This window comes from Periplaneta americana, chromosome 10 (assembly GCF_040183065.1).
Source record: "Periplaneta americana isolate PAMFEO1 chromosome 10, P.americana_PAMFEO1_priV1, whole genome shotgun sequence".
In the NCBI taxonomy this organism is placed as follows: Eukaryota; Metazoa; Arthropoda; class Insecta; order Blattodea; family Blattidae; genus Periplaneta; species Periplaneta americana.
This window is the reverse complement of record NC_091126.1, coordinates 27,288,249-27,296,866: the sequence shown is the minus strand read 5'-3', so window position 1 is coordinate 27,296,866 and position 8,618 is coordinate 27,288,249.

Sequence of the window (8,618 nt, the reverse complement as noted above, 5' to 3'; positions counted from 1 at the left end):
ACAACCGAATCATTAGCCTAGTTTATATGAGCCGTTCAGAGCAAAAGTGGTGTAAGTCAAAATTGACTTACACCACTTCTGCTCTGAACGGCTCATATGTGATCTGGGACACTGTTCAACATCTACTTGGACGATTTAGTGAAGAACTTGGAAGGGGTGATAATAGGAGGTAGAAAAATAAAGTGCATCAGATTGTAGAATGGTGAATGAAAAAGTATTAAAAGTAATTTGTGGACAATATTTAATTTGTTTTTGTTTTTTTTTTTTTTTTGGTCATATTTCGGTATTTATTGGTGAATATAAATCCATGAATATTTCCAGAATATTTAGATCATAGAAACTCAAGCCGTAATTATTATCATTATTCAGAAAGAATGTGTCTGTCTTATGTTATTTAAAAATGCCTGCCAGGCATTGAGAACTTAGTTAACCACGTGATCTCGTAACGTTTACATTATCCGCTATGGTGCCAGATTTTCTACAGGACGTGGCGTCGAATCTTGTATCGTGCACTGTTAATTCAGTATGTATTCAGAATGATATTTGACTGTGCTTTGCCACGTATTCCCGACCTGGGACCAGCGTCAGTCTCCCCTTCACAGGTAAAAATCTCCCCTTTTGAGAGACACTTGAACAAAGCAACAGCAGCCCCTAGCCCCTCCCCACCGAGCTGATAATAACAACATAGGGGAGGAAGGCGGAAGGGTTCTCAAAGCGATATTGTACATTTCCTGCAACAAACCTCAACCCTGTTCTCACTGTGCTTGTAATGGTGAAATTCGCCCAGGTGATCTGCACCATGCATAGGAGGGGAAGCTGTGATCACCCGGAAGAGATTACATAGACCCTCATGCATTTTCCTCAAATAATGTTACTTCTTTTACTACTCTGATAATATATTGCTGTCATGTATTTTCGTTTCTGGAAGAAGGGATCGATTCGTGACAGACAATCGTAAAGAGAATAATATGATCTACGTATTTCGATTAAAATAACTATTGGTCTTGCATCGTTACTACTACTACTACTACTACTACTAATCGAACAATAACTTCTACAAATAATAAAATAGTAATAAAACATCTAATATTGTTACTACTAATTGAACAGCAACTTCTACAGATAGTAATAAAACATCTAATATTGTTACTACTAATTGAACAACTTCTACATATAGTAATAAATCATCTAATATTGTTACTACTAATTGAACAGCAACTTCTACAGATAGTAATAGAACATCTAATATTGTTGTTACTAATTGAACAACTACATATAGTAATAAAACATCTAATATTGTTACTACTAATTGAGCAGCAACTTCTAAAGATAGTAATAGAACATCTAATATTGTTACAACTAATTGAACAGCAACTTCTACAGATAGTAATAGAACATCTAATATTGTTACAACTAATTGAACAGCAACTTCTACAGATAGTAATAGAACATCTAATATTGTTACTACTAATTGAACAACTTCTACATATAGTAATAAAACATCTAATATTGTTACTACTAATTGAACAACTTCTACATATAGTAATAACACATCTAATATTGTTACTACTAATTGAACAGCAACTTCTACAGATAGTAATAGAACATATAATATTGTTACTACTAATTGAACAGCAACTTCTACAGATAGTAATAAAACATCTAATATTGTTACTACTAATTGAACAACTTCTACATATAGTAATAAAACATCTACTATTGCTATCACTAATTGAACAACAACTTCTACAGGTAGTAATAGAACATCTAATATAGTTGCTACTAATTGAACAACTTACAACTTCTACATATAGTAATAAAACATCTAATATTGTTACTACTAATTAAACAACTACTTCTACAGATAGTAATAAAATACCTAATATTTTTACTACTAATTTAACAACATATGCTATGAATAATTAGACATCTAACTATAATATTACTACTACTAATAAAACGTATATTACTTGTATTACTATTACTATTAATATCCTATAACACCTACTTGTATCAATTGAAGACACCGATGCAAAAAGAGGGTAGCTCCATTTTTATAAACTTTTCAGAAGAAACAAAAAGAAATGAATGTTAAAGGTTGTAATATTTTAACCAAAATTTTTGTATTGATTTGAGGTAGTTCAGTAAGAGACACAACCTTCTCACGATGTGTTTTAATTTTTTCATTTACATAGTTGTGTCACAATCACAATAAAACTGTTGGAACTGACTCCGTTTTGCACCGAAGTAGTTATTTCAAGATTTCACGCCTAAATACTTCCTGATAAGGAAAATATGATTAAATAATATGAAATAAAATTTCACAAGTAGGTATTTATTATGATCTATTTATTCCAACTGTTTACCAATATCATCAGGCTTGTCTCTGATGCTCTCTTCAGAATGATGGTGATACAGTTGGATGGTACGAATTTTGTTGCTAGTTGTACTTCGGACGCTTGAATGTTACAGATTCAGAATAAAGATGCAAGTCTTCATTAGGTAAGGTCAGTCTAACGCCATGTTTTTGTAGAATATAACGTTCCTTCACAGAAGCACTGGTAAAAACATTTCATTGAATACAATTCTGTGTATACTCCAGTACACGATATGAGGATAAAGCAAACATTTGCTTCTTTTGTTGACCGCAGTCTTTTCATTCCACTGTTTTGTAAGTTTGTTGGAAGGTAAGGTTTTCCCTCCTACAAATGCCAACACTGGTAACGAAATAGAAAACCGGGGTATAAAGGTGAAATACTAATAATTCTAGTATTTCGTATTTGTGACACATTGATGTAAGTCATAACCTCACTTTCCAACAAACTTAGAAATCAGTGGAATGAAAAGGCAATGCAAGAAGCCGTAAAATAAGTTCGAAAAATATTTTTTTTTTCAAACATTTTATAACATCGTAGGAACCTAACTCTGGTATACCATTCACCGGCACATTCAGTAATAAACAGGACGATAATTTACGTTCAGTATTCAAAACATGTAGGTTCCATTACGAAGAAACGAAATGGTATTTCATAATTGCAACTCTTCCTCTACATAAAAATGCTAATAAAACCATTAAAAATATTAATTTGCGTTTAAAATTCCTTTTCAGAACGAAAAATTACTTTTGTTAGAATTAAATTTCTGTACAAAAATAATTTTCTTTCAATCATTTGCTGTTAAAATACACTGCTCTCTTAAATTGGCTGAGCATAATGGGAATTAAATCAATGGCTTTCCCAAAACACGCTATGAAATGTTCCATAAAAACAATTTTTATCTCGAAAAGAAAGTAAAATCCAGCAAAATTGTATGTAACTTTTTGTTTGAAATAGGCTATCTCATAGAATAACCCCTCGAAATTATGGTTGAATGAGTATAAGTGCATATTTCATCATTTAAGTGCATATCTGCATTCATATTTTAGGACTTCTAGTGCATATAGGCCTAATTCTCAACATTAGTTATGACATTTCTAATTCTGCTTTTAAAGAAATCCTGTTTCCAAAAAACTTCTTCAAATCAAATTTCTTCTTCTTCTTCTTCTTCTTCAGGCTCTACAACTCTCAGGTGGAAGTTTTGGCCTTCTCAACAGCTTTCTTCCATTCCTTACGGCTTCCAACTATCTTTGTCCAGTTTTCCACCTTCATCAATTTCAAATCATTGAGGACATCATCCTCCCATCTATTTTTGGTCTACCCTGCTTTCTGTTAACTATTGGTTTCCATTTGTATATTTGTTTGACCAGTCTATTATTCTCCATTCTATGTATATGACCAAACCATCCTAATCTTAGCGATTTTATATGACTTATTATGTTCCTATTCTTTATCAGCTCATTCAGTTCACTGTTATATTTCATTCTCCATGTACCATCATTCATTTGAGTTGGACCAAAAATTTGTCTTAGTATTGCTCTTTCAAAAATTAGTAGTCTGTGTTTTGTGGGGTTTTTAAGGACCCATGTTTCACTGGCATAAGTTACTACAGGTCTTATTGTAGTGCAGTACAGCTTAAATTAGGACTGTTTCTTCTTCATATTTACAGACACCAATTTTATTACTCACTTAACTTACAAGTGGCTTTCAGAGAGTCCGGAGGCTCATTGCTGACCTCAACTAAGCCCGCATAAACAAGCAGCTGATATACCCTGTTCAGTTACAAACACTCTGTTTCCCTGGAATTTTGTAATAGCATATTCTAGAGCAAATTTAAAAAGTAGGCCTATAGATTATAATACATCTTCTCCTATTCCTACACCATTAAGTATAAATTAAGGGAAAAAATTTTATCTCGCACGTACCGAAGAGGAAATCGACGATGATGTTGCGGACACTGTGAAATTGAATTTTCAATACGCATGCCATGGAAACGCAGGGATTGACTGACCGTTAATTCATAACGCAATAGAGCACTCATAGTAATAATTCTATTGACTTTGTGGAATCTGCGTACATTTTTATACAATTCGATACGCACTTCAAAAGAAATTGGGATGCACACTAACTTTAAACAGGATTAGCATACTGCGATCAAAAAATGGCGTTACTTTTCACCGTAATGAAAGTTGTTTGGTTATTTCGTGGCTTGCAGACAAAGGTAATTGAATTGCATGCAATTTTTTTCCGCGTTGCGATTGCGTTAGCACCGTCCACGACCGACTGAATAGCGACGAAGCAGTGACTAATTGTTAATGAAAGTCACGGTTTTTATGATCAAAGTATTTCCCATTTCACAAAATATTTCATCGTTTTTGCGCTGAAACATGTCATATTTGACTCTATCCCTCTCCACACTCGGGTCTACCGGACACAAATTGTAGTAATAGTAGGAATAATAATATAATAATAATAATAATAATAATAATAATAATAATAATAATAATACTTGGGTTCCTAAATGGATTTTTTTTAGATATTTTAAATTTACCACAATCTTTATAAAACTAAATGAGGCTAGTAATAACATTTATACCGTACTAGTCCACTGCTGTGGAGTAATGGTGCATGCTTGACCGTGCAACGAGCGGGCCCGGGTTCAAATCCTGGTTGGCACAAGTAACCTGACTGAATTTTTTCCGGGGTTTTTCCTTCAACCCAATAATACGAGCAACTTTCGGCGTTGGACTCATTTCGCTGGCATTATCACCTTCATATCATTCAGACGCTATATAACCATAGCAGTTGAAAGAGCGTTGTAAAATAACCAATTTAGGAAATTGAATAACTGAAAAATAACTATTTTTATGCAACTTAAAGCTGAGCTTTAGAGAAAGAATATTTTCAAATTTACCCCAGTTTGATTGTTCGTATTTCTATTAATAGTGACGCCAATTTTTTATATTATAAAAATATTGATAGTCGAGTTTTTAAATGATAGAATCTTGTCATTCTGATTTAATTAAAACAGTGAAGAATCTGTTTCTGATTTTCTCCAATTTATGGTTCATTGTGAGTATCAGTCGGGTTAATCCGCTTGATTATATGCTATTTATTAAAGTATTTTAAAACTTACCTAGAAATTGCATTGTCCACTTTGGAAACTAAGATTGATTTTTGTCCGTTTTTTAAACAAACGAAGATGCAAGTGTCCATTTTTGATACTCATAACCCAGAATCGGGATCATCTTATGGAAGTTATAATTTTATTCTAAAACTAATATTTAACTGGAAAACTTCGAAAATTATATTTATAATGATATTTCTATTCAATTTCTTAGTTCTTATTTTACTGCAATTCTGCACAGACAACTTGTGGTTCATTCAAAGTGTCTTCAAAACAATCACATTCATTATGAATGTCTACATTTTTGTCGAAACTCTGGATTACAATAGGCCTACTATACTGAAGACGGGAATTTTTCTTCCACTCACTTCCGAAGTGTTTACTTAGTAACTTCTGAACATCTCCAAGTTTCTCTGGGTTTACTTTGACCTCTATTTCAATTGGTGAAAGATTCATTTACAATCTTTCTCTTTAGCATGTTTCCATTGCTCAGGATTAAATTTATCTTTATGCTCGACCATGCCGAAATGTAGTAATTATACACCTGGTAGCAGCCCCTTAATGGACCTCATTAAAGTACACCTATTCATTAAAGTTCAGGTTTTCCACCAATGAGAAAGCAATATGAAAGCGCAAGTATCGATTATTCTCGGATATGCAATCGAAAGACAACTAGCGAAACGTCACGGAGGCTTGAAATCCAATACTGTCGCAGAAGGTTATGTTGTGTTACTATAATAATTAGCGTTAATTGTAAATAATATTCAAATAAATTCAATTTGTCATCTCGTTTTTCAATGTCTAAATCAATTTCAAGGTTATATCAAGATTAATGTTCATTTTACTCTCTAGATTATATCAAGGTCAATGACATTTGTTCCTTGGAAAAAATCAATACTTTCGCGTCTGCGTACATCTCACAATTTACGAGATATTGCACAAGGTCAGTTCCGCTCCCCAGTCAGTAAGAATAACATGAATACTTATGAATAATTTCAAGTTAGAAATATGGTCGAGCATAAAAAGTCGTATGAAACTTGCCTATAATGGTAATTAAGACGCTCGTATGAAAATTATGAAACGAGCTTGCGCTCGTTTCATAAACACACTCGCGTCTTAATTACTACCATTATAGGCTCGTCGCATAATGTACTATTTCTAGTCAGTTAAGGTTTAAGCAATCTGATTGACTGAAATGGTCATGTCTGCATTTGAAATAAACTATAGGCCTACATGGAAGTGTCCGATTGTGAAAGTAGCAACATATTTTAACGTTCACAGAAACATATAAATATCAGTTTCTGAAATAAACGGACCACAGATTTGGAAGAGCGCGAAAAATAAAGGGTGCGTCAGAAAGAACGGATGGATTTAAAACTATCGATACACAACGAGGAGAGAGATATAGTGAGGGGGACCACGACTGTTGGTTCAGCCATAGAATGCAGTTTCAGTTGAGAATATGGTGTTGGTCTGGTGTACAACGTGCTTTCATCGTAGAGACATTTTTGAAAAATGAAGAGTCTGTGATCGCCACTCAGGACTCATTTCGACATCGGATGTCACGCTAGGATTCCAACTCGGAATACAATTTTGCGGTGGGTGGCTTCATTTCGTATCACAGGTTCAACATTAAAGAAGAAATCACCTGGACGAAATTCTATTGCACTGAGATTGTCCGAGGCTACGGTAAGATCTCGCGCCCTGCGACTTCTTTCTTTGGGACCATTTGAAGGCGTAAGTTTGTAAACATCGATCACATACACTAGACGAACTGAAGACAGCGATTCGTGAAGAAATCGTGGCAATTGCACCAGCTATGACTGTGAAAGTGATGGCGAACATCAGAAAACGCCTCGATGCCTGTATTGAAAGCCAAGGACATCATATGGATAATGTTGTTTTACATAAATAAACTGCATATATTGGTGAATATGTTGATAACAATAAATTTTTGATTTGATGAATCTTTACAATTTTCTTGCCATGTGAAATCCATCCGTTCTTTCTGACGCACCCTGTACTATGAGAACCGATTCTTAAGTGAATTTCGATAAAAATGACGTATGCTCGTCTTTGAAACTAGACTCATCATATAAATATCGACTTTCACCAAAAAGTCAAACGCAAAACGCAGGTCCCTAGTAACGAATTGCCGGGTATGCGCGCTAATAATATGTCAGATTCAAGTACAGCAGACCCTGAGCTGGTGTCTGTGGATTTTACGTGAGACATGAAATGCAGCATTGTCGGAGAACGTGTTCCTTCGCATGAAGTTCACTTCATTATCAGTGTAATCAATCACTTTTCTGCAAACTCTGACGTTTTGTGCTATCACTAGGATTCAAGTCTTGCGCTAATTGAACCTTGTAAGCATTTAACCCCAATCTTTTACGAAGCATGTTATTTATAGCTACACGTGTAATTCGCAATTCGCGTGAAGCCCGTCGTTTGTATTTGCCAGTTCTTCATACGTTCAAGGTGGAGGTGATACAGCTACGCAGGTTGAAGGGCGCATTAGAATACATTAAAATAAATAAATAACCTTTTTTGCGTTTTGTAATTAAGTGAATTGTTTACTAGAAAATGAAGCTGGGATTCTGCGTAGTTTGGTAACAGCGCATCGCCTGTCACCTACGAATACACACACTCACTCGGTCTGAATAGCAGCGTTCCGTCCTTTACACCCCAGTAGCATTGCCAGGCTTTCTAATGACAGGAAATAACGATAGACATTAATCTTGTTTCGTAATTTTTAAGAAAACTGACCATATCATTTAAAAACTCTAAAGGGATAAATCATTCCTTATCAGTAGACAGTGGATGCGGGATGACTTTTCGTTGAATGTAGGTGCACATTTACTATATGTTACATTTTTTTCATTCAGACCATTCACTGAACAGGTTTTAAATGTAAACAGATGACGTTAACATGCTACTGTATCTCCGTACAGTCAGAAGGAAAAGAACAATAACGTATTTAAGTACATACCTACAGCGTGTTCATAACGCGTGCGTCCGCTACATTTGTAATGTTCGATATTATGATCATATCTCACCTTCTTTCGAGAAGTTATCATGGCTTAGGTTACATGAGAGGAGAAATCTGCACTAAC